This window comes from Lontra canadensis, unplaced genomic scaffold (assembly GCF_010015895.1).
Source record: "Lontra canadensis isolate GAN:19392208 unplaced genomic scaffold, GSC_riverotter_1.0 scaffold114, whole genome shotgun sequence".
NCBI classification, from domain to species: Eukaryota; Metazoa; Chordata; class Mammalia; order Carnivora; family Mustelidae; genus Lontra; species Lontra canadensis.
In genome coordinates, this window is record NW_022631108.1 from 1,220,979 (window position 1) to 1,244,646 (window position 23,668).

The following is a 23,668-nucleotide window of genomic DNA, read 5'->3' on the forward strand; positions in this document are numbered from 1 at the left end:
AATATGTGGATACAAATGAAATTGAAAACACAATGGCTTGCAATATTTGAGATGCAGCAAAACCTGTTTTAAGAGGGACATTATTAACAATACATGTCTAAAAGAAGAAGCACAAAAAGTCTCAAAAGATCTAATCTTGTACCTAGAGAAGATAGAATAAACAAACAAAGCCTAAAATCAGTCGAAGGAAGGAAATAATAATGAAGAGAGCAGAAATATAGAATTAAAAAAAGAGAATAAAATTTGAAAAAATTGAACAGATCAATGAAGATGGTTCTTTCAAAAGATCAACAAAATTGACACACTTTTAGCCAGATTCATCAACAAAGGAGAGAGAGAGAGAGAGGACTCAAATAAATAAAATGAGAAGTAAAGGAGGAGAAATCACAATGATTACCAAAGAAATTCTAGTACAGTAAGAGAACATCATGAAAAATTATATGATAACAAATTGGAAAATCTAAAAGAAATAGATAAATTCCTAGAAATATTTAATCTTCCAAAACTGAATCAGGAAAAAAAAATTTGAACAAAGCAATTATGAGCAATGAAATAGAATCATCAATCAAAAAGCTCCCAAGAAAGAAAAATCCAGGACAAGATGGCTTTACAGAAGAATTTTACCAAATTAGTAAAGAATTAAAACCTGTTTTCTCAAAGTATTCCAAAAAATAAAAGGAAGGAGAGCTTCCAAATTCATTCTACAAAGCCAGCATTATGTTGATATCAAAACCAGATAAAGACAATAAAAAAAGAAATTTACAGTCTAGTCTGAGGAGCATAGATGTAAAAATCCACCCAAAATGTTGGCAAACTAAATCCAATAACACATTAAAGAAATCACCATAACCAGGTGGAATTTACTCCAGGGATGCAAGGGTGGTCCAATATTCACAAATCAATCAACATCATAGATCACATTAAGAAGAGGAAATGTAAAAACTATATAATCATTTCAATAGATGCAAAAAAAGCACTGGCAATATACAACATCCATCCAAGATAAAAGACTCTCAGTAAAGCATATTTAAAGGGAACACACCTCAACATAATAAAGGAGATAATATGAAAACTCACAGCTGACATCTTCTTTAATGTGAAAAAGTGAGAGCTTTTCCACTATGATTAGAAACAAGACAAAGATGTACTCTCTCAGTCTTACTCAACATAGTACTGGAAGTCCTGGTCACAGCAATCAGACAAGGAAAAGAAATAAAAGTCATCTAAATTAGTAAGAAAGAGAAAACTCTCAGTATGTGCAAATTACATGATACTGTATATGGAAACCCCAAAGACTCCAACAACAACAACAGCAGCAATGATGATAACAACAAAAAACCCTACTAGAAGTGATAAATAAATTCAGTAAAGTCACAAAATACAAAATTAATGTAAAGGAATTGGTTGCATTTCTGTACACTAATGAAGTACAAGAAAGAGGAATTTAGAAAGTAATCCTATTTACAATTGCACCAAAAAGAATAGAAATCAGCTTACCCAAGGAGGTGAAAGATCTATACTTTGAAAATTATACAACATTGATGAAAGAAAATGAACATAAGATAAACAAATGGAAGGATATCCTGTGCTCATGGATTGGAAGAACGAATATTATTAAAATGTGTTTAGTACACAAAGCAATCTACAGATTTAATGCAATCCCTAAATTTTTTTTAAAGAAACAAAAAAATACATTTTTGAGATGTAAAGATATGGATGGTGTTTTTGAGGGAAGTAAATAGTATACAAGATTTGAAGAGGAATCAAGAACAATAATCAGGCTGGGGCGCCTGGGTGGCTCAGTGGGTTAAAGCCTCTGCCTTCGGCTCAGGTCACGATCCTGGGGTCCTGGGATCGAGCCCTGCATTGGGCTCTCTGCTCAGCGGGGAGCCTGCTTCCCCCTATCTCTCTGCCTGCCTCTCTGCCTACCTGTGATCTCTGTCAAATAAATAAATAAAATCTTAAAAAAAAAGAACAATAATCAGGGGCAAGGGGAAAGACAGATAAAATGAGGGAACCAGTACATTAGTTCTTACCTAGAGCCCAAAGCCCCATTAGTTATGTTACTTATCTTGTTATACTGTAACTAGATTGTGCTGTTTTTTGAATGATACTGAAATTGGCTAATGTTTTTTCTAGTTTCCTTTTGAATTTGAAGGTAATATAGTCTAGGTCAGACTAAAGGTAATTGAACCCTGACATTACCTCTTTTAACTACCCCTCTTTGACATGCTAATGAGGTAAATATGTTAAAAAAAACTCTGGATTACCATTAGAACATTTCTAAAAATTATTTATTTAATTTTTATGTTATTTTTGTTTTAATTTTAATTCTAGTGGAGGCAACATAGTGTCATATTAGTTTCAGGTGTACAATATAGTGATTCAACAATTCTATACATTACTCAGTGCTCATTAAGATAAGTTTACTCTTTAATCATCATCACCTATTTTACCCATATCCCCCCAAATGCCTCCCTTTTGGTAACCATCAGTTTGGTCTTCATACTTAGTCTGTTTCTTGGTTTGTCTTTCTCTTTGTATTTCTTTGCTTGTTTTGTTTCTTAATTTCCGCATATGAATCAAATCATATGGTAACTTATTTCACTTATACTATACCTTCTAGCTCCACCCATGTCATTGCAAATGTTGTGTTTTCATTCTCTTTTATGGCTGACCATTATTCCATTGTATATATACCACCTCTTCTTTACCCATTGATCTATAGATGGATATATGGGCTGCTTCCATAATTTGGCTATTGTAGAGAACGCTACAATAAACATAAGGGTGCATATATCCTTTCAAATTCATGGTTTTGTATTATTGGATAATTACCCACTAGTGTGATTACTGGATCATAGGGTACTTCTATTCTTAATTTTTTGAGGAGCCTCCACACTGTTTTCAACAGTGGCTTCACCAGTTTGCATTTCCACCAACAGTGCAAGAGGGTTCCTTTTTCTCCACATCCTCTTGAACACCTGTTGTTTCGTGTGTTGTTGATTTTAGCCATTCTGGCAGGTATGAGGTGATACCTCATTGTAGTTTTGATTTGCATTTGTCTGCTGGTGAGTAATGTTGAGCATCTTTTATGTGTCTGTTGGCTCTCTGGATGTCTTCTTTGGAGAAATGTCTGTTCATGTCTTTTGCCCATTTTCTACACAAGTAGTTTATTTTTGTGGTGTTGAGTTGTATGAGCTTTTTGTAGTTTGAGTACTAACACCTTACAGGGTATGTCATTTGCAAATATCTTCTCCCATTTGGTAGTTTGTCTTGTAATTTTGTTGATTGTTTCCTTCATTGTGCCGAATCTTTGTATTTAGATGTAATCCCAATGGTTTATTTTTGTTTTATTTCTTCTGTCTCAGGAAACATTTAGAAAAATATTGCTATGGCCAATGTCAGGAGATTACTGTATGTGATGTCTTCTAGGATTTTTATGGTTCCAGGTCTCACATTTAGGTCTTCAGTCTATTTTGAGTTTATTCTTCTGTATGGTTTAAGAAAGTGCTTCAGTTTCATTCTTTTGCATGTAGATTTCCAGTTTTCCCAGTAATATTTGTTGAAGAGACTGTTTCCCATTATATGTCATTGCCTCTTTTGTTAAAGATTAATTGACCATATAATCATGGGTCTGTTTCTGGACACTTTACCTGTTCCATTCATTTATGTGTCTATTTTTGTGTCAGTAACATACTGTTTTGATATCTATAGATTTGTAGTACAAGTTGAAACCTGGAATACCTCCAGTTTTGTTTTTCTTTTTTAAGTTTGCTTTGGCTATTCAGGATCTTTTGCGACTCTATAAAAATTTTAGGATTATTTGTTCTAGTTCAGTGAAAAATGCTGTTGATATTTTAATATGGATTGCATTAAATATATAGATTGCTTTCAATAGTATTGGCATTTTAACAATATTTGTTCTTGCAAGTCCTGAGCTCGAAATATCTTTCCATTTGTTTGTGTAATCTGCAGTTTCTTTCATCAGTACTTCTTAGTTTTATAGGTCCTTTGTCTCCTTGGCTAAGTTTATTCCTAGGTATTTTACTATTTTTGGTGTAATTGTAAATAGGATTACTTTTTAAATTTCTATTTCTTTTGCTTAATTATTATGTTACAGAAGTGCAATGGATCTCTTACTTGATTTTGTATCTTGTGACCTTAATGAATCATTTTTAAGTTCTAGTAGTTTTTTAGTGGAGTCTTTAGGGCTTTTCATATATATTGTCATGTCATCTGCAAATAGTGACACTTTCACTACTTCCCAACCAATTTAGATGTCTTTTATTACATTTACTTATCTGATTGATGTGGCTAGGAATTCCAGTACTATGTTGAATAAAACTGCTGAGAGTGGACATATTTGCCTTGCTCTTGATTTTGGGGGAAAGGTGTTCAGTTTTGTGCCACTGACTATGGATTTTTTCATATATGACCTTGATTATGTTGAGATACATTCCCTCTAACCTATATCATTGAGGGTTTTTATCATGAATGCATATTCCACTTTGTCAAATGCTATTTCTACATTTATTGAAAGGATCATATAGTTCTTTTTCTTTTACTAATGTGGTCAATTGCATTGATTGATTTTCAAATATTGAACCACACTTGCAACCCACTTGAAAATGATGAATGATTGTTTTAATGTATTGTTAGATTAGTTTGCCAGTATTTTTTTAAAGATTTATTTATTTATTTATTTATTTGACAGAGAGAGAGAGAGAGAGAGAGAGACCACAAGCAGGCAGAAAGAGAGAGGGAAGCAGGCTCCCCGCTGAGCAGAGAGCCCAATGTGGGGCTCGATCCCAGGACACTGAGACCATAACTTGAGCTGAAGTCAAGGCTTAACCCACTGAACCATCCAGGTGCCCCAGTTTGCCAGTATTTTGTTGCAAGTATCCCATGTTCATCGGGGATATTGGCCTGTACTTCTCTTTTGTAGTGGCATCTTTATCCGGTTTTGGCATCAGGGTCATTCTGGCCTCATAGAATGAATTTGGAAGTCTTCCTTCCTTTTATATATTTTGGAATAGTTTGGAATATTTTGGAATAGGGATTAAGTCTTTTTTTCACATTTCACTTGATATAGTGTCATGATAATCTGTTCTGTATTTTTTATTTTACTGTGTTTTGTTCCAATTTTTTTTAACTTTATTTTTTCAGTATTCCAAGATTCATTGTTTATGCACCACACCCAATGCTCCATACAATATATGCCTTCCTTAATAACCACCACCAGGCTCACCCATCCTCCCACCCCTCCCTTTCCAAAACCTTCAGTTTGTTTCTCAGAGTCCACAGTCTCTCATGGTTCATCTCCCCTTCCTATTTCCCCCAATTCACTTTTCCTTTCCTTCCCCTAATATCCTCCGTATTATTCCTTATGCTCCACAAGTAAGTGAAACCATAGGATAATTGACTATCTCTGTTTGACTTATTTCACTCAGCATAATCTCCTCCAATCCAGTACATGTTGATACAAAAGTTGGGTATTAATTCTTTCTGATGAAAGTGTAATATTCCATTGTATATATGAACCATATCTTATTTATCCATTCGTCTGGTGAAGGGCATCTTGGATCTTTCCACAGTTTGGATATTTCTAGGAGCATTGGGATAGAGGTGGCCCTTCTTTTTACTACATCTGTATCTTTGGGGTAAATACCCAGTAGTGCAATTGCAGGGCACTGGGTAGCTCTATTTTTAATTTCTTAAAGAATCTCCACACTGTTTTCCAAAGTGGCTACACTAACTTGCATTCCCACCAACAGTGTAAGAGGGTTCCCCTTTCTCCACATCCTTTCTAGCACTTGTTTCTTCTCTTGTTAATTTTGGCCATTCTAACTGGTGTAAGGTGGTATCTCAATGTGGTTTTGATTTGAATCTCCCTGATGGCTAATGATGATGAACATTTTTTCATGTGTCTGTTAGCCATTTGTATGTCTTCTTTGGAGAAGAGTCTGTTCATGTCTTCTGCCCATTTTTTGATGTGATTATCTGTTAGTTGAGAGTTGAGTTTGAGGAGTTCTTTATAGAGCTTGGATATCAGCCCTTTATCTGTGGTGTCATTTGGGAATATCTTTTTCCTTTCCGTGGGTTGCCTCTTTGTTTTGTTGACTGTTTCCTTTGCTGTGCAGAAGCCTTTGATCTTGATGAAGTCCCAAAAGCTCATTTTCACTTTCATTTCCTTTGTCTTTGGAGACATGTCTTGAAAGAAGTTGCTGTGGCCAATGTCAAAGAGGTTACTGCCTATGTTCTACTCTAGGATTTTGATAGATTCCTGCCTCATGTTGCAGGATAAACTCATTTCGAGTTTATCTTTGTGTATGGTGTAAGAGAATGGTCAAGTTTCATTCTGTTATATATAGCTGTCCAATTTTCCGAGCACCAGTTATTGAAGAGACTGTCTTTTTTCCACTGTATATTTTTTCCTGCTTTGTCAAAGATTATTTGACCATAGAGTTGTGGGTCCATATCTGGGCTCTCAATCTGTTTCACTGGTCTATGTGTCTGTTTTTGTGCCAGTACCATGCTGTCTTGGTGATCACAGCTTTGTACTAAAGCTTGAAATCAGGCAATGTGATGGCCCCAGTTTTGTCTTTTTCAACACTTCTTTTGCAATTTGGGGTATTTTCTGGTTCCATACAAATTTAAGGATTGTTAGTTCCAACACTTTGAAAAATGCTGGTGGAATGTTGATTGGGATGGCATCGAAAATGTAGATTGCTCTGGGCATTAGACATTTTAAGAATGTCCATTCTTCCAATCCATGAGCATGGAATGCTTTCCCATCTTTTTCTGTGTTCTTTAATTTCTTTCATGAGTGTTCTTTAGTTCCTTGAGTACAGATCTTTTATCTCTTTGGTTAGGTTTATTTCCAGGTATCTTATGGTTCTTGGTGCTATAGTAAATGGAATTGATTCTCTAATTTCAATTTCTATATTTTCATTGTTAGTATATAAGACAGCAACTGATTTTTGTGCATTGATTTTGTATTCTGCCACATTACTGAGTTGCTGTATGAGTTCTAGTAGTTTGGGGGTAAGTCTTTGGGTTTTCCATATAAAATATCATATAAAGAGAGTTTGACATCTTCTTTGCAATTTGAATACACTTTGCTTCTTTTCGTTTTCTGATTGCTGTTTCTAGGACTTCTAGTACTATGTTGAACAACAGTGGCGAGAATGGGCATCCTTGTCGTGTTCCTGATCTCAAAGGGAAGGCTGTCAAATTTTCCTCATTGAGAATGATAGTTGCTGTGGGGTTTTCATAGATAGACTTTATGAGGTTGAGGAATGTTCTCTCTATCCCTGTATTTTGAATAGTTTCAATCAGCAACGGATACTGGATTTTGTCAAATGCTTTTTATGCATCAGTTGGGAGGAACATGTGGTTCTTCTCTCTTCTTTTATTGATTTGTTCTATCACATTGATTGATTTGCAAATATTGAACCACACTTGCACCCCAGGGATAAAGCCCACTTGGTCATGGTGGATAATCTTTTAATATATTGTTAGATCCTATTAGCTAGGATCTTATTGAGAATCTTGGCATCCATATTCTTCAGGGATATTTGTCTGAAATTCTCCTTTTTGATGGGGTCTTTGGTTGGTTTGGGGATCAAGGTAATGCTGGGTTCATAGAAAGAGTCTGGAAGTTTTCCCTCTGTTTCTATTTTTTGAAACAGCTTCAGGACAATAGGTATTATTTATTATTTCTTCTTTGAATGTTTGGTAGAATTCTCCAGGGAATCCGACAGATTCTGAACTCTTGTTTTTGGGGAGGTTTTTGATCACTGCTTCAACCTCGTTACTAGATATTGGTCTATTGAGGTTGTCAATTTCTTCCTGTTTCAGTCTTGGAGGTTTATTGGTTTCCAGGAATGCATCTACTTCTTGGTTGCTTAACTCATTGGCATCTAGCTGTTGATAATAATTTCTGATGATTGTTTCTATTTCCTTGGTGTTAGTCATAATCTCTCCCTTTTCATTCATAATTTTATTAATTTGGGTCCTCTCTCTTTTCTTTTGGATTAGTTTGGCCAGTGGTTCATCGATCTTCTTGATTCTTTCAAAGAACCAACTTTATTCCTTTGATATGTTCTACCGTATCTTTAGTTTCTAACTCATTGATCTCTGCTCTAATCTTGATTATTCCCCTTCCTGTGCGTGGGGTTGGCTTAATTTGTTGTTGATTTTCCAGTTCTTTAATGTGTATAGAGAGTTGATGTGTTCAGGATTTTTCAGTTGTTTTGAGTGAGGCTTGGATGGCTATGTATTTCCTCTTAGCACCGCCTTTGTCATATCCTATAGGTTTTGGACTGATGTGTCTTCATTCTCATTGGTTTCCATGAATTGTTTAAGTTCTTTGATTTCCTGGTTGATCCAAACATTCTTGAGGAAGATGGTCTTTAGCTTCCAGTGTTGGTATTCCTTCCGAACTTTTTCTTGTTGTTGAGTTCCAGTTTCAAAACATTGTTGTCTGAGAATATGCAGGGAATAATCTCAACCTTTTGGTGTCGGTTGAGACCTGATTTGTGACCCAGTATGTGGTCTGCTCTGGAGAAAGAATGTCTGCATGCTCGAGAAGATTGAATATTCTGTTGTTTCAGGGTGGAATGTTCTGTGTATATCTATGAGGTCCATCTGGTCCAATGTATCTTTCAAAGCTTTTGTTTCTTTTTTGATTTTCTGCTTAGATGATCTGTCTATTGTTGAGTGTGGCATGTTAATATCCCCCACAATTAACGTATTCATATCAATATGATTCTTTATTTTGATTAATAGTTGGCTTATGTAGTTGGCTGCTTCCATATTGGGGGCATAAATATTTACAATTGTTAGATCTTCTTGGTGGTTATACCCTTTAAGAACAATGCAGTGTCCTTCCTATCTCTGACTGCAGTCTTTAGCTTAAAATCTAATTTATATGCAATGAGAATCCCTACCCCAGCTTTCTCTTGAGGTCCATTGGCAAGAAAGATGTTTCTCTATCCCTTCATTTTCAGTCTGGATGTATCTTTAGTTTCAAAATGTGTCTCTGGTTGACAACATATGGATGAGTCCTGTCATTTTATTCAGTCTGCAAACCTGTGCCATTTTATGGGAACATTTAGGGCATTCACATTGAGAGTGATTTTTGAAAGATAAGTTTTTATTGACATCATGTTGCCTGTGAAGTCTTGGTTTTCATAGATTGTCTCTGTAAATTTCTGTTCTATGTCACTCCTGGGTTCTATCTTCTTTTGTAGAACTCCCCTTAAAATTTCTTATAGTGCCGGCTTGGTTGTCATATACTCTTTTAAACCTTGCTGGTCTTGGAAGTTCTTTATTTCTCCATCCATTTTGAATGTCAGGCTTGCTGGATAAAGTATTCTTGGATGCATGTTCTTCTCATTTAGTGTCCTGAATATATCTTGACAGCCCTTTCTGGCATGACAGGTTTCTGTAGACAGGTCTGATGTTTTTTGATGGTCCTTCCTCTTACTTAAGGAATCTATTCCCCCTAGCTACCCTTAAGACTTCTTCTTTGAATTTCTGACTTGTGAATTTCACAATTATGTGCCTGGAGGTCTTTCTAGCCTCATTGATCTTGGGGAATGTCCTCTCTGTCTCTTGGACATGAACACGTGTTCCATTCCCCAGATTAGGGAAATTTTCATCCAGGATTTGTTCAACTAAATCTTCTAGTCTTCTCTCTCTCTCCACCTCCTCAGGGATCCCAATAATGCTGACATTGGAACATTTCATGGTGTCATTTATTTCCCTAACTCTTTTCTCATGGCTTCTAAGCTGTTTGTTCCAGGCCTCCTCCTGATCCTTCTTTTCTATCAGTTTGTCTTCTAGGTCATTAATTTGATCTTCTGCCTTGGTTACCCTAGATGTTAGAGTATTTAGATTAGATTGAACCTCAAACTCTGCCAGATCAGCTCTCACTCCCACCCTTAGAAATTCTATGTTGCCACTAATAATCTTCTCCAACCTAGCCATTGCCTGAATAATTGATACCCTGACTTCAATTTCTGACATATTGTTTATGTCCATATCCAGTAGTTCTGTGGCAGAGGTCACAGTCTCTAAATTGTTCCTCTGTTGGGTGTTCTCCCTTCTAGTCATTTTGGTGAGAGGTGGCTGGGGGGATGTATAGCTTAATATATTGACCATGATCCAGTCAAGGTGCACCTTGGAAAGTTTCAGAGCAATCGGAAGTCACCACCAAAAAGAAAGAAAAAAGAAATAAGAGAGAATAGGAGAGAGAAAAAAAGAAAAAACCCAGCCAAAATGAACCCCAAACATAAGATTTATAAGGTACAAAAACAAAAATGAACAAAAAAAGACCAACAAAAGTAAAGGAAAAGGGAAAAAAAGACAAACCCAGCCAATATGAAACCCAAGAATGGGATTTATATAGTACAAAAACAAAAACAAATACATAGAAACAGTGACAGAAGAATAAGAAGGGAAGGTGGTTATAAACCTCAATGCGGGTGAGGAAGGTTATTTCAGTTCTTCCTGGGTGTGTCTTGTTATCTTTGTTAAAGGGCTCAACTTCCCAGAGATGCAGGGAAGTTAAAATGGTTTATATATAGGGGTATTATTGAATAGGGAAAAAAGATTACCTTGAAGCTTATATGTATCTATATATTAAAAAAAAAGGAAACACAGGTATATGTATGAAAAAAATTCAAGTTAAAAAGTTATTATGGAGTATGTTGTATTAGACATCTAGTTGTAATGGCAATTAGGTTAAAAAAAATAAAAGAACAAGAATTGTGAGAATGAAATAAAAAAAAAAAGTTGTATCTATGAGATATACAGGTTTTGGGGCAATACCGGAACTTAATATATTGTTTTCCCCTGATGTTGGGGTTTTACACTTTAGGGGGACCCTGTGGTTATTGCCCTCTTGTTCTTTTGGCTTGTCTTCTGGGGGAGGGACCTGCTGCATTGTTTTTCAGTCAGTCTTGCTTAGGCTGAGTTGCCCTGCTCCCATCAAGGGGATGGGCTCTATGGAAACCGGTTTTTCAGGTTTTTGTTCTTTGGGAGCTTTTTGCGCCTTTTTCAGAGGGTTAGTGCAATGTAAACTGTCTGCACCCAGACCTCTGCCTCAGAGAGAAGCCTCAGTCTGCTCCCCTCTGGATGGTCCAGAACACACAAACTTCCCCTCTATAAACTCTGCTGAACACCTCAACCTCCCAAAGGTGGTACACACCCCCAACCACCATCTCAGTGGTCACCCGAGGCCTCTGCTTGTCTCTGCACTTCCATGCCACTAAAACCGCAAGTGATATTGGTCTAGGTGAGCCTGATCTTGCTGTCTGGAGTTCACACCCATGCCAGGTGCACTCAGACCTGGCAGTGGCGCAGGTCACAGAAGGCTACGGGCCCAGGGACCTCTGGCAGGTGCCTGCACGGGACTCTGTCAGGTGCAGGTGGGGTGCACCCAGCCCCAGTGGTGATGCAAGCAGTGAAAAGCTCAGGGACCAATGACTGCAGTCTCCACAAGATTCTCTCTCAGGCATGCATGGGCACTGGCTGTGACCGCTCTGGGACCCTGGGCTTAGGTCCTTGCCTATGGACGCCCAATTCCAACCTTTGCCCCTAAAGACCCTTTATTCTTTTTGAGTGCTTTTAACCAGACTCCAAGTTAATGCTGGTCCCCAAGCACAGGACACTTTCATATTGGGGTATTACTTTCCAATGGGTCACTTCTGGTGACTCCCTTCCCCTTCTCTTCATCCTCTGATATCAGCCCAAATGCTCCCACTCCACTGTACCTCTCTCCATTGACCATCTTATGCCCCCATAGAAATCCAGAAATGTATAATCTTACATCTCAGGTTGATCTCTTGGGTGTTCACTAGAGAAGAATGTGTATTCTGTTGCTTTGGGATGGAATTTTCTGCATATATCTGTGAAGTCCATCTGGTCCAGTATGTCATTCAAAGCCCTTATTTCCTTGTTGGTTCTTTACTTAGATGATCTGTCCATTGTAGTGAAGGGTGTGTTAAAGTCCCTACTGTTATTGTATTATTGTCCATGTGTTTCTTTAATTTTGTAATCCGTTGGTTTCTACAACTGGCTGCTCCCATGGTAAGGACATAAATTTTTACAGTTGTTAGATCTTGTTAGACCCTTTAAGTATGATAGAGTGTCCTTCCTCATCTCTCATTACAGTCTTTGGTTCAAAATTTAATTTGTCTGATAGAAGGATTGCCATCCCAGCTTTCTTTGGATGTCCATTAGCATGATCAATTGTTTTTTACTCCTTCACTTTCAGTCTGGAGATGTCTTTGGGTTTAAATGAGTCTCTTGTAGACAGCATATCTGATGGGTCTTGCTTTTTGATCCAATCTGATACCTTGTGATTTGGGTTGGGTCATTTAGCCCATTTACAGGGCAACTGTGGAAAGGTATGAATTTAGTGCCATTGTATTGCCTGTAAGGTGACTGTTACTGTATACAGTCTCTGTTCCTTTCTGATCTATGTTCCTTTTAGGCTATCTCTTTGCTTAAAGGACCCCTTTCAATATTTCCTGGAGGGCTGATTTGGTGACCACGAATTGTTTGAGTTTCTGGAAAGTTTTTTCCTGGAAGTTCTTGATCACTCCTATTTTCAAGGACTCCATAAAGTATTCTTTGTTGCATATTTTTCTTGTTGAATACCCTGAATAGATCGTGCCAGTCCTTTCTGGCCTGCCAGGTCTCTGTGGCTAGTCTTCTGACAGTCTAATGTTTCTACTCTTGTAGGTTACTCTTGTTCCAAGCTCCTTTGAGGATTTTCTCTCTGTCTTTGAGCTTTTTACGTTTTCCTATTAGATGTCAGGGTGTTGACCCATTTTTATTGATTTTGAGGGGGATTCTCTGTGCCTCCTGGATTTTGATGCCGGTTTCTATCCCCAAAGTAGGGAAGTTCTCCACTATCATTTGCTCCAATATACCTTCTGCTCTTCTTTCTCTTTCTTCTTCTTCTGGGATCCTAATTATTCTAATATTGTTTCACTATATGGTATCACTTCTCTCTCAAATTAGCCCGTCATGATCCAGTAGTTGTTTATCTCCCTTTCTCTCAGCTTCTTTATTCTCTATCATTTGGTCTTCTAGTTCACTAATTCTCTCTTCTGCCTCATTTATCATAGCAGTTAGAGCCTCTGTTTTTAAAAAATATTTATTTATTTGACAGAAAGAGAGAGAGAGTATAAGCAGAGGGAATAGCAGAGAGAGAAGTAGGCTCCCCACTGAGCAGAAAGCCCAATGTGGGGCTCAATCCCAGGACACTGGGATCATTATTGGAGACAAAGGTAGATGGTTAACTGACTGAGCCACCCAGGCACACCTAGAGACTCCATTTTGGATTGCATCTTATTAATACCATTTTTGATTTCGACTTGACTAGAGTTTAGTTCTTTTATTTTTCCAGAAAGGGATTCTCTAGTGTCTTCTATGATTTTTTCAAGCCCAGTTTGTATCTATATACAGTGGAAAAAAGACAGTCTCTTCAATAAATGGTGCTGGGAAAACTGGACAGCTATATGTAGAAGAATGAAACTCGACCATTCTCTTACACCGTACACAAAGATAAATTCAAAATGGATAAAAGACCTTAACATGAGACAAGAATCCATCAGAATCTTAGAGGAGAACATAGGCAGTAATCTCTTCGATATCAGCCACAGCAACTTCTTTCAAGATATGTCTCCAAAGGCAAAGGAAACAAAAGCAAAAATAAACTTTTGGGACTTCATCAAAATCAAAGGCTTCTGCACAGCAAAGGAAACAGTCAAGAAAACAAAGAGGCAACCCACGGAATGGGAGAAGATATTTGCAAATGATAGTTCAGACAAAAGATTGATATCCAGGATCTATAAAGAACTCTTTATGATCGCTATCTTGAAATCTTGTTCTGACATTTTATGAATGTCCATATTGATTAGGTAGCTGGCAGTAAGTACTGCCTCTTGTTCTCTATTTTGACGTGAGTTTTTCCATCTTGTCATTCTGTCCATAGAAGATTATATGAATAAAAGAACAAAAAATACTCAAAGGGCAACAATGACCCCAGAGAAATATACACTAAACAGAAGAGACCCCAAACCAAGGGTGGTGGTGGTGAGAATGAGTATATGATCAGGTGGGTGATTGGAACAGAGCCATGCACTAGATTTGGGGTGTGTTTTGGTGTGTTAGAAGAATCAACATCCCAAAATTTTAAAGATAGAAAAACTTATATGTATACACGAAAATAAGATTAAATACAATGAAGGGATAGAATATGACAGTAAAAATGAAAATTAAAAAGGATTTGAAGAAAGGCATTGAAAAGTTGATTGAAAAAGGAAAAAGAAAAATTTAAAAAAACAAAAAAGAAAATTTTAAAAATTAAAGTTGAATGATTAGACTTATTGGGAAAAAAATCCATGAATTCTATGTGCTGTATTCCCTTAGTGCTTGTGTTTTGCTGTTCTCATTGACTGGTACACTTCATCTTGTCTGGATGTTCTTGCTGATCTTCTGGGGGAGGGGCCTATTGTGTTGATTCTCAAATGTCTTTGACAGAGTCAGAATTACACCGCCCTTGCCAGGGTCCAGGCTAAGTACTCTGCTCAAATTTGCTCTCTAGGTTTTGTTCCCTGAAGGCTTTCTGAATAGCTTTAAATAAGGAGCATGAACATGGCAGCCTCCAAATCTCTGGCCCTGGAGCTGAGAGCTCAGGAACCCAGTCCTCAGTTCACCCTCACAGAAAAGCGGTCAATCATGTGTGTCTCCTTGGTCTCTGTCCACACACTAAACTCATTGGGCCTGTGACCGAGCATTTCTACATGTGGCACATGACCCCGTTTGGAGTCTCCAAACCTAGAAGACTTCTGCAGTGTGCTCCTGCACAGCTCCTCCTGGGGAAGGAAGGGGTTCTCCCCAGTTCTGCCTCTTCTTGGGTCCCTTCTCGAAGAGCAGTGGCCAGACTGTGCCATGGATTACAGTTTATGGTCAGGTCATGATCTCGGGGTACTGGGATTGAGCCTGGCATTGGGCTCCCTGCTCAACGTGGAGTCTGCAATTCCCTGACCCTCTGCCTCTTCCCCTGATTGTGCTTTCTCTCTCTCTCTCTCTGTGTCAAATAAATAAATAAAATCTTTAAAAAATGGAAATGCTACAGTTCTCTGTATATTGACTTTGTATCCTGCAGCTTCACTGAGATTTGTTTATTCTAACAGTTATTTGGTAGACCCTTATTGGAATTTCTATACATAGTATCATGTCATCTGCAAATAGTGACTGTTTTCTTTTCCTGTTTATATATCATATATTTTTGTTTTGTTTTTGTCTAAATGGTTTGGCTAGGGCTTTCAATACTGTGATGAATGAAAGTGGTAAGAGTGGAGATCTTTATCTTGTTCTTGATCATAGTGGAAAAGTTTTCAGCATTTTACCCTTGAGTACAATGTCAGCAGTGGGCTTTTCATATAGGGCCTTTGTTTGGTTGAGGTATGTCCCCTCAATACCCAGATGCTTTAGAATCTTTATCATAAATGCATATTGAATTTTCTAAAGTGTTCTTTCTGTATCTACGGTAACAATCCTATGATTTTTATCTTTTATTTTGTTAAGGTGGTGTATCTTATTGGTGGATGTGCAGATGTGGAATCATCCTTGAATCCCTGGAATAAATCCCACTGGATCCTGTTGTGTGATTCTCCTGATGTATTGATTTAATTTTGCCAATAATTTGTTGAGGATTTTTGCATCTCTGTTCATGAGGGATATTGGACTTTCTTTTTCTTGTAGCATCCTTGTCTTGTTTTGGTAGAAGGGTAATGCTGCCTTCATAAGATGAGTTTGGACGTATGACATTCTCTCCTTTTTTAAAAACAGTTTGAGAAGTGTTGGTATTAATTCTTCATCTACCATCCAGTTGAACTCCTCAGTGAAACTGTCTGGTCTTGGGCATTTGTTTGTTGGGAGGATTTGATTATCAAATCAGTCTTTTTACTAGTGATCTCTCTGTTCAGATTTATTTTTCCTTCACTATTCAGTCATTCTAGGTTGTTGTTAGGAATTTATCCATTTCTTCTAGGTTGTCCAAGGTGTTGCGCTCTACCTCCTCATAACACTCTCTTATGATCCTTTGTATTTTTGTGGTATTCATTGTAATAGCTCATCTTTCTTTCTTTCTTTTTTTTTTTGTTTTCACATTTTTTAATTTAAATTCTGTTAGTCAAGGTATAATTTTTGATGTAATGGTCAATGATTCATTAGTTGTGTGTAACATCCAGGGCTCATCACGACATATCCCCTCTTTAATATCCATCACCCAGTTACCCCGCTCCCCAACCTACCTCTCCTCCAGTTTGTTTCCTATGATGAAGAGTCTCTCATGGTTTGTCTCCCTCTCTGATTTCTTCCCATTCAGTCTTCCCTCCCTTCCCCTGTGGTCGTCCACACTCTTTCTTGTGTTCCCCATAAATTCCATATGAGTGAAACCATATGATTATTGTCATTCTCTGCTTGACATTTCATTTAGCATAACCCCCTCCGGTTCCATCCATGAGGATACAAATGGTGGGCATTCATCCCTTCTGATGACTGAGTAATATTCTGTGGTATGTATGTACCACATTTTATTTATCCATTCCTCTGTTGAAGGACATCTCAGCTCCTTCCAGGCTGTTGTGGACATTGCTGCTAAGAACATTGGGGAACATGTGCTTCTCTTCACTGCATCTGTATCTTTGGGGTAAATACCCAAGAGTGCAATTGGTGGGTCATAGAGCAGCTCTATTTTTAACTCTTTAAGGAACCTCCAGGCTGTTTTCCAGAGTGACTGCACCAGCTTGCATTCCCACCAACAGTATAAGAGGGTTCCCCTTTCTCCACATCCTCACCAAAACTTGTTGTTCCCTGTCTTGTTAATTTTAGCCATTCTAACTGGTGTAGGGTGGTATCTCATTGTGGTTTTGAATTCCCTGATGGCAAGTGATATGAAACATTTTTTCATGATCTCTTGGCCATTTGGATGTCTTCTTTGGAGAAGTGTCTGTTCATGTCTTCTGCCCATTTCTTGAATGGATCCTTTGTTTTTTGGGTGTTGAGTTTGAGAAGTTCTTTGTATATCTTGGATAGCAGACCTTTACCTGTAATGCCATTTGCAACTATCTTCTCCCATTCTGTAGGCTGCCTTTTAGATTTGTTAATTTTTTCCTTTGCTGTGCAGAAGCTTTTTATTTTGATGAAGTCCCAATAGTTCATTTTTGCTTTTGTTTCCCTGACCTTTAGAGACATGTCTTACAAGAAGTTGCAGTGTCCAAGGTCGAAGAGGTTGCTGCCTGTGTTCTCCTCTAGGATCTTGATGTAAGACAGGAATCAATTATCTTTCTTTCCCAATATATTTGAGTCATCTCTCTTCCTTGGTGAGTCTAGCTAAAAGTTCATCAGTTTTGTTTATCTTTCCAAAAACGGCAGCTTGTATTTTCATTGATCTTTTGTCTTTTTAGTCTCCCTTGGATTTATTTCCACATTCCACTTTGTTATTTCCTTATATCTACTGATTTGGGGCTTTGCTTTTTTTTCCCCTTTTTCCCACTTCTTTCTGACATAAAATTAGGTTGGTTATTGGAGAGCTTTCAGGTGGATTGACAAGGACCTGAATTTCTATGAACTTCCCCCTTAGAGCTACTTTTGCTGCATCCCATAACTTTTCATAGGCTCTCTTGTTCATTTGTCTCAAGGTACTTTCAAAAGTTCTTTTGATTTCTTCTTTGACTGTTGGTTGTTTACTAGCATGTTTTTAATTTTCCACATATTTTTGACTGTCCCATTTTCTTCTTGTAACTGGTTTCTACTTTCATACTATTGTGGCTGGACAAGATTTGAACCAGAGCAGGAAGGGAACATTCAGTTTAACTGTTAGTTTCCTAAGGTATTTTCTGAAGGCAGACCACAACTTCCATGGGGATAGAGGAAAGTTTTGTGAGACAGGGGTGGGGTGGGGTATGGTAAATCCTTGCTAAAATTACTGATTACTACCATGCAGGCTGTGTATCATCATTCACACTGTATTCGTGATGGACTTGTACTTCCTTAGAAACATTTTGTCGGAGGTGCAAGGGTGGTCTTCTCTAACAGAAAGGTGCCTTGTGGGTTCATGGTATGGCCCTAAGTCAGCAACCAGGATGTATGGTAAATTGGGGGGTCAGAACCCAATTTTCTGTAGGAAGTGACAGAAATGGAGCATGGTGAGTTTCATGACAATAGCTGAGGTCCCAAGTGACCCATTGGGTGTTGGTATTGGGTGGGATAGTGGATCCTATGGATCTGTCTCATCAGAACCTGTGGAATTCAAGGAAACCCTCTTGTCTGTTGAGTTGTGTAGAGACAGATAGAAGTCCCTGGCCAGGCACGAGGATGACACTGAACAACCACCAGAAGGGTAGAGTGTGGTGGGAGCCACTACTCAGTTTCCATGAAAACAGATAGGGATCTGGTGACTGATTCCTAGCAGCAGCGTGGGGAGAGGAGGGTAGAGGTGGTGGTGCACAATTCCTAGGGTTATGGTCAGGACTAGTCTGGAGCCCACTGAAGTGAACTGTGCCTTGCACAGAAAGCACCAAGTCACTGTAGCTGCAGGCACTGTGCCAATGGCAATTTTGTGCCAGCTGGCTCCCATGCTGTTGCCTCCAACTTTTCATCATCTTCATGGTCATGAGCTTCTGCTCTTGCTCCATGGCCCCCCATGGTATTGCCTTCCCTCCCTCTGGCCCTCATCCTCTGCCTTGTGCAACCCAATGCCAAGGTATCCTTGAGAGGCAGCTCTTTCAGTCCCCTGATGGAATTCTTCCATGGATCCCCTGTGAGGTAAGGATGATGCTCTTCCCTGGGAGGGGGTTGCTGGTCCCTAATCAGGAGATCCACGTTTCCCTTTTCAACTTGTTCTGCCCTCCCCTCAGTCCTTCTCAGGGAAGCTCTCCCCATTTCCTGAGCTGACAACATTGACTTTAAAAATCAATATTGTTTTCTGTTTCTCCATGGCTTAGTTCATCCATGGCATGTCTTTTGAACCTCTCAGAGGGTTTTCAGCAGTCCTGGAGGGCTGTATGCTCAAAGAGGGGATGACCTTAGAGAGACAACCATCCCTGCCACCTCCCTCATCATGTCCCTGAGCCCTGGAGCCAGCTGTCCCACTGAGTGTTGAAGGACCCAAGCCAACCCATCCTGATCCCATGCTGTGTCAGCTGTGTAGACTGATGTGTGTCAGGAGCGGTGAGCAAATGCCTTGGGCCAGGTGCAGGCAGTTTTTCTCATTCCTTCCCCCTTCTCCCTCCCAGAGGTAGCTCAGAGCTGCCTCCAAGCCCTACATCTCAAGATCCCTTGACCTGTGTCTCCTGCATTCAGCTGGTGAGTTTGGTGGTTTCCCGTTGCTTCTGTCTCCCATACCCTCACCCATGGCAGTTCCTGGATGGCGGAAAGGGGATTGTACCCTTGTCTATACTTGATACTTTTCCTATTCCACACTGAGGCCACTCACTTTTGTGTCTTCCATGAATGTGCTTGGAAGCAAGCTCATCTACAGGGAACTTATTAGCCAAATGGATCAGGTAATAACCACTGAATTAATGATCCAGAATAGAGAACAATCCTGCTCTGAAACCTGTCCCACACTCTGTGACCATCTCATACTAAAACTGAAACAATAATAGCTTTCTGGATTATGAAGTGACACCTATCTCTACTTACACTATTTAGAATGCATAGGTGCTGATCCTGGATGGAAAGGGACTGTGGCTCCTGTGGGCTAGGATTAACAGGTAAAATATAAGAATTCAGTGAAATTAGAATTCGAGGTATAGAGAGTGAATAATTTTTGTTGAGGAACTATTCCCAAGTAGGGCATATGAACATTGTGTGTCAAAGCTTTTTCAAATAAGTTACTGAAAGAAAAATCTTTTTATATTGTTTATTTTAATTCCAGTTGAGTTAACATAGTGTTACATTAGTTTCAGATATATAATAGTGTGATTCAGTAATTGTATATATTACTCAGTACTCATCAAGAAAAGTGTACTCTTAGTCCCCTTCATCTATTTCACTCATCCCTCCATCCACTTCCCCTTTGGTTATCATCAGTTTGTTCTCCATTGTTAAGAATCTGTATTTTGGTGTGTCTCTTTTTTTCTCCTTCATTTATATATGCTTGTTTCTTCAATTCTACGTAAGGGTGACATCATATGGTATAGTCTTTCTCTGACTGACTGATTTCACTTAGGATAATACACTCTAGATTCATCTATGTGGTTGCAAATGGCAAGATTTCATTCTTTTTATGACTGAATAATATTCCACTGTGTGTGTGTGTGTATGTGTGTGTGTGTGTGTGTATACACATCTAACATCTCATTTATCACTTTATCAACAGACATGTGGGTTGCTTCCATATTGTGATCTTGTAAATAATGCTGCAAGAAACATAGGGATATACATATCTTTTTGAGTTATTGTTTTGTATTCTTTGGGTAAATACCCAGTAGTGTGATTGCTGGATCCTAGGGTAGCTCTATTTTTAAGGTCTTGAGGAACCTCCATATTGTTTTCCAGAGTGGCTGCTCCAGGTAGCTTTTCCACCAACAGTGTACGAGGGTTCCCCTTCTTCCACATTCTCCCAATACATGTTGTACCTTGTGCTGTTGATTGGAGCCATTCTGACAGTATGTAGTAATATCTCATTATACTTTTGATTTATATTTTCCTGAGGTTGGGTGATAGTGAACACCTTTTCATGGGACCATTGGCCATCTGTATTTCTTCTTTGGAGAAATGTCTGTTCATGTCTTCTATTTTATTTTAACTGGATTATTTGTTTTTTTGGGTGTTGAGTTGTATCCACTGTATGTTTTGGACACCATCCCTTTATTGCATAGGATATTTGCAAATATCTTCTCCTTTTTTAGTAGGTTGTCTTATTATTATTACTTCTTCATAGTTCTTTTGCTGTGCAGAAACTCCTTATTTTGATATAGTCCCACTAGTTTATTTTTGCTTTTATTTCCTTTGCCTCAGGAAACAGTCTAGAAAAATGTTGCTTTGGTCCATGTCAAGAAGTTACTGTCTGTGCTCTCTTGTAGGATTTTTATGGTTTCAGTTCTTCCACTGACATCTTGAAACTGTTTTGAGTTTATTTGTCTGTACAGTGTAAGGAAGCAGAGTAATTTCATTCTTTTGTGTGTAGCTGTCCAGTTTTTCCAACACCATTTTTGGTAGAGACTGTCCTTTTCCTTTTTGATATCCTTGCTTGCTTTGTGGAAGATTAATTGGCCACATAATCATGGGTTTATACCTGAGCTTCCAGCCTATTCCCTTGGTCCCTGTGTGTATTTTTGTGCCAGTATCATACTGTTAGGATGACTACAGCTTTGTAGTATAACTTGAAATCTGGAATAGTGACTCCTCCAACTTTGTTTTTCTTCTCAACATTGCATTGCCTGTTCAGTATCTTGGTGGCTCCATACAAATTTTTAGGACTGTTTGCTTTAGTTTTGTTGTTGTTGTTGTTATTGTTTGTTTAACTTAAATTCAATGAGACAACTCATATTACATCATTAGTTTCAGATGTAGCATTCAATAATACATCAGGTGTGTATAACAGCCAGTGCTCATTGCATCACATGACTTCCTTAATGCCCATTACACAGTTACCCCACCCCCATCCACTTTCCCTCTAGCAACCCTCAGTTTGTTTCTGTAATGAAGAGTCTCTCATGGTTTTTCTCCCTCTCTGATGACTTCCCATTTAGTTTTCCCTCGCTTCCTCTCTGATTCTCTGTGGTGTTTGTTCTACTTCACATATGATTGAAACCATGTGCCAATTGTCTTTCTCTGATAGACTTATTTCGATCAGCATAATACCCTCCAGTTCCAGCCAGGTGGATGTGAAGGTAAGTCTTCATTCTTTCTGATACCTGAAAAATATTCCTTTATATATATGAACCACATCTTGTTTATCTATTCATCTGTCCGTGGACATCTGGGCTCTTTCCAAAGTTTGGCTAGAGTGGATATTGCTGCAATGTACATTGGGTGGCAGGCGCCACTATTTTTCACTCAGTCTGTATCTTTTCACTCAATCTGTATTTGTAGGCAAATACCTAGTAGTGAAATTGCTGGGTCATAGGGTAGCTCTGTTTTTAATTTCTTGAAGAAACTCAATAACATTTGGCAGAGTGGCTTTATGAACTTGCATTCCCACTAGCAGTGTGAGAGTGTTCTCCTTTTACCGCATCCTCACCAACTTTGTTGCTCCCTGCCTTAGTAATTTTAGCCATGCCAGCTATTGTAAGGTGCTATCTCATTGTGGTTTTGGTTTGTATTTCTGTGATGGCTATTGATGTGGAGCTCTTTTTCATGTGTTTCTTGGTCCCTTGTATGTCCTCTTGGTAGAAAGGTGTGTTCATGTTTACACCTATGTCTTAAGCTAGGATAGGGGTAGTCCCAGGAGCATAGAAGGTGTGATATGCTTAGGTGTGGAGACATTCACAGATGTCTGAATTGAGGGCTAGAGTTAAGGAGAGTATTAGATTCAGGTTTTGTGTTCAGTATGGTATGACAGTACAAATAAGCAGGGATTGGTTCAAGATTTCATTCAGATTTCTCCTGCTCTAAATCCTTTCTGTCATTCCAGAAGGTGTGATTTCTGACTTTATTGTAGGATGAGCCCCCTGCTTTGCTCAGGTGTCCCCATTCCCTGAGGATTTGGAATCAGACCTCTGGGAGCGGTCCTCTAAAAAGCCAAAACTAGGGTTAGGGTTAGGGCCTAGGATCATTGCAGGTTCAATCTGCCAGCTGTGTGGCAAGACACCTGGAGGGCTGAGTTGAGGGTGTGTGTCAGAGTGAGTGTCAGCCTCCAGGTTTATGTCCAGTGGGCCACTGAATGTGGGGTTGGCATCAGGTGGACATGCAGATTTCTCCTGCTCTGAATCGTTTCTAGAGTTCCAAATGGCATGCTTTCCTTCTGGGTGGCAGGCAGAGTACTCTGGAATTGCTCAGGTGTCCCCAGTCCCCAGGGCTTTGGTGCCAGGTCACTGGAGACAGACCCTTCTGAGCCCAACCTAGGGTCAGTGTTGGGGTCAGGTTTAGGGTCACTGGTTAGGGTCAGGGGCTAGGGGTAGGGGTAGGTTTAGTGGTTTGCTATGGTTAATTAATTTGCCTTTTAGTACAAGATGTCCATGCTTAAATAAGACATTTTCTTAGAGTATTTTACAGTGAGTAAAGGTTAGCTTGTAACCCAAATAGTTAGAGAAGAACCAAATGTTCCAAAGCAACACTTAAGACAATATTTCTTGACATTTATGTTTTATGTCAAAATAATTAAAAACGGAATTGCTCTGTCACTCTTCTCAAAGATGGATTTGCTGGCCCTGTCTTTCTGCTCTTAACTGAAAACATCTTCTCAGTGGGCTTCCATAATGGGTCTCTCTGAATAGGATGGCTCACTTAGCCTTTAGCCTGCATTCCTTCCTATTGTTGATCTATTGATTATATCCCACACTCTTTGCAAGCTCCCAGGTAGGACTAGAGCTATATATTTGCACTAAGTGGATACTCCATCAATATTTATTAATTGAACAAATGTGACTTTCTTTTTCATAAAAAATATCCATGTTTTATCAGTGAATTT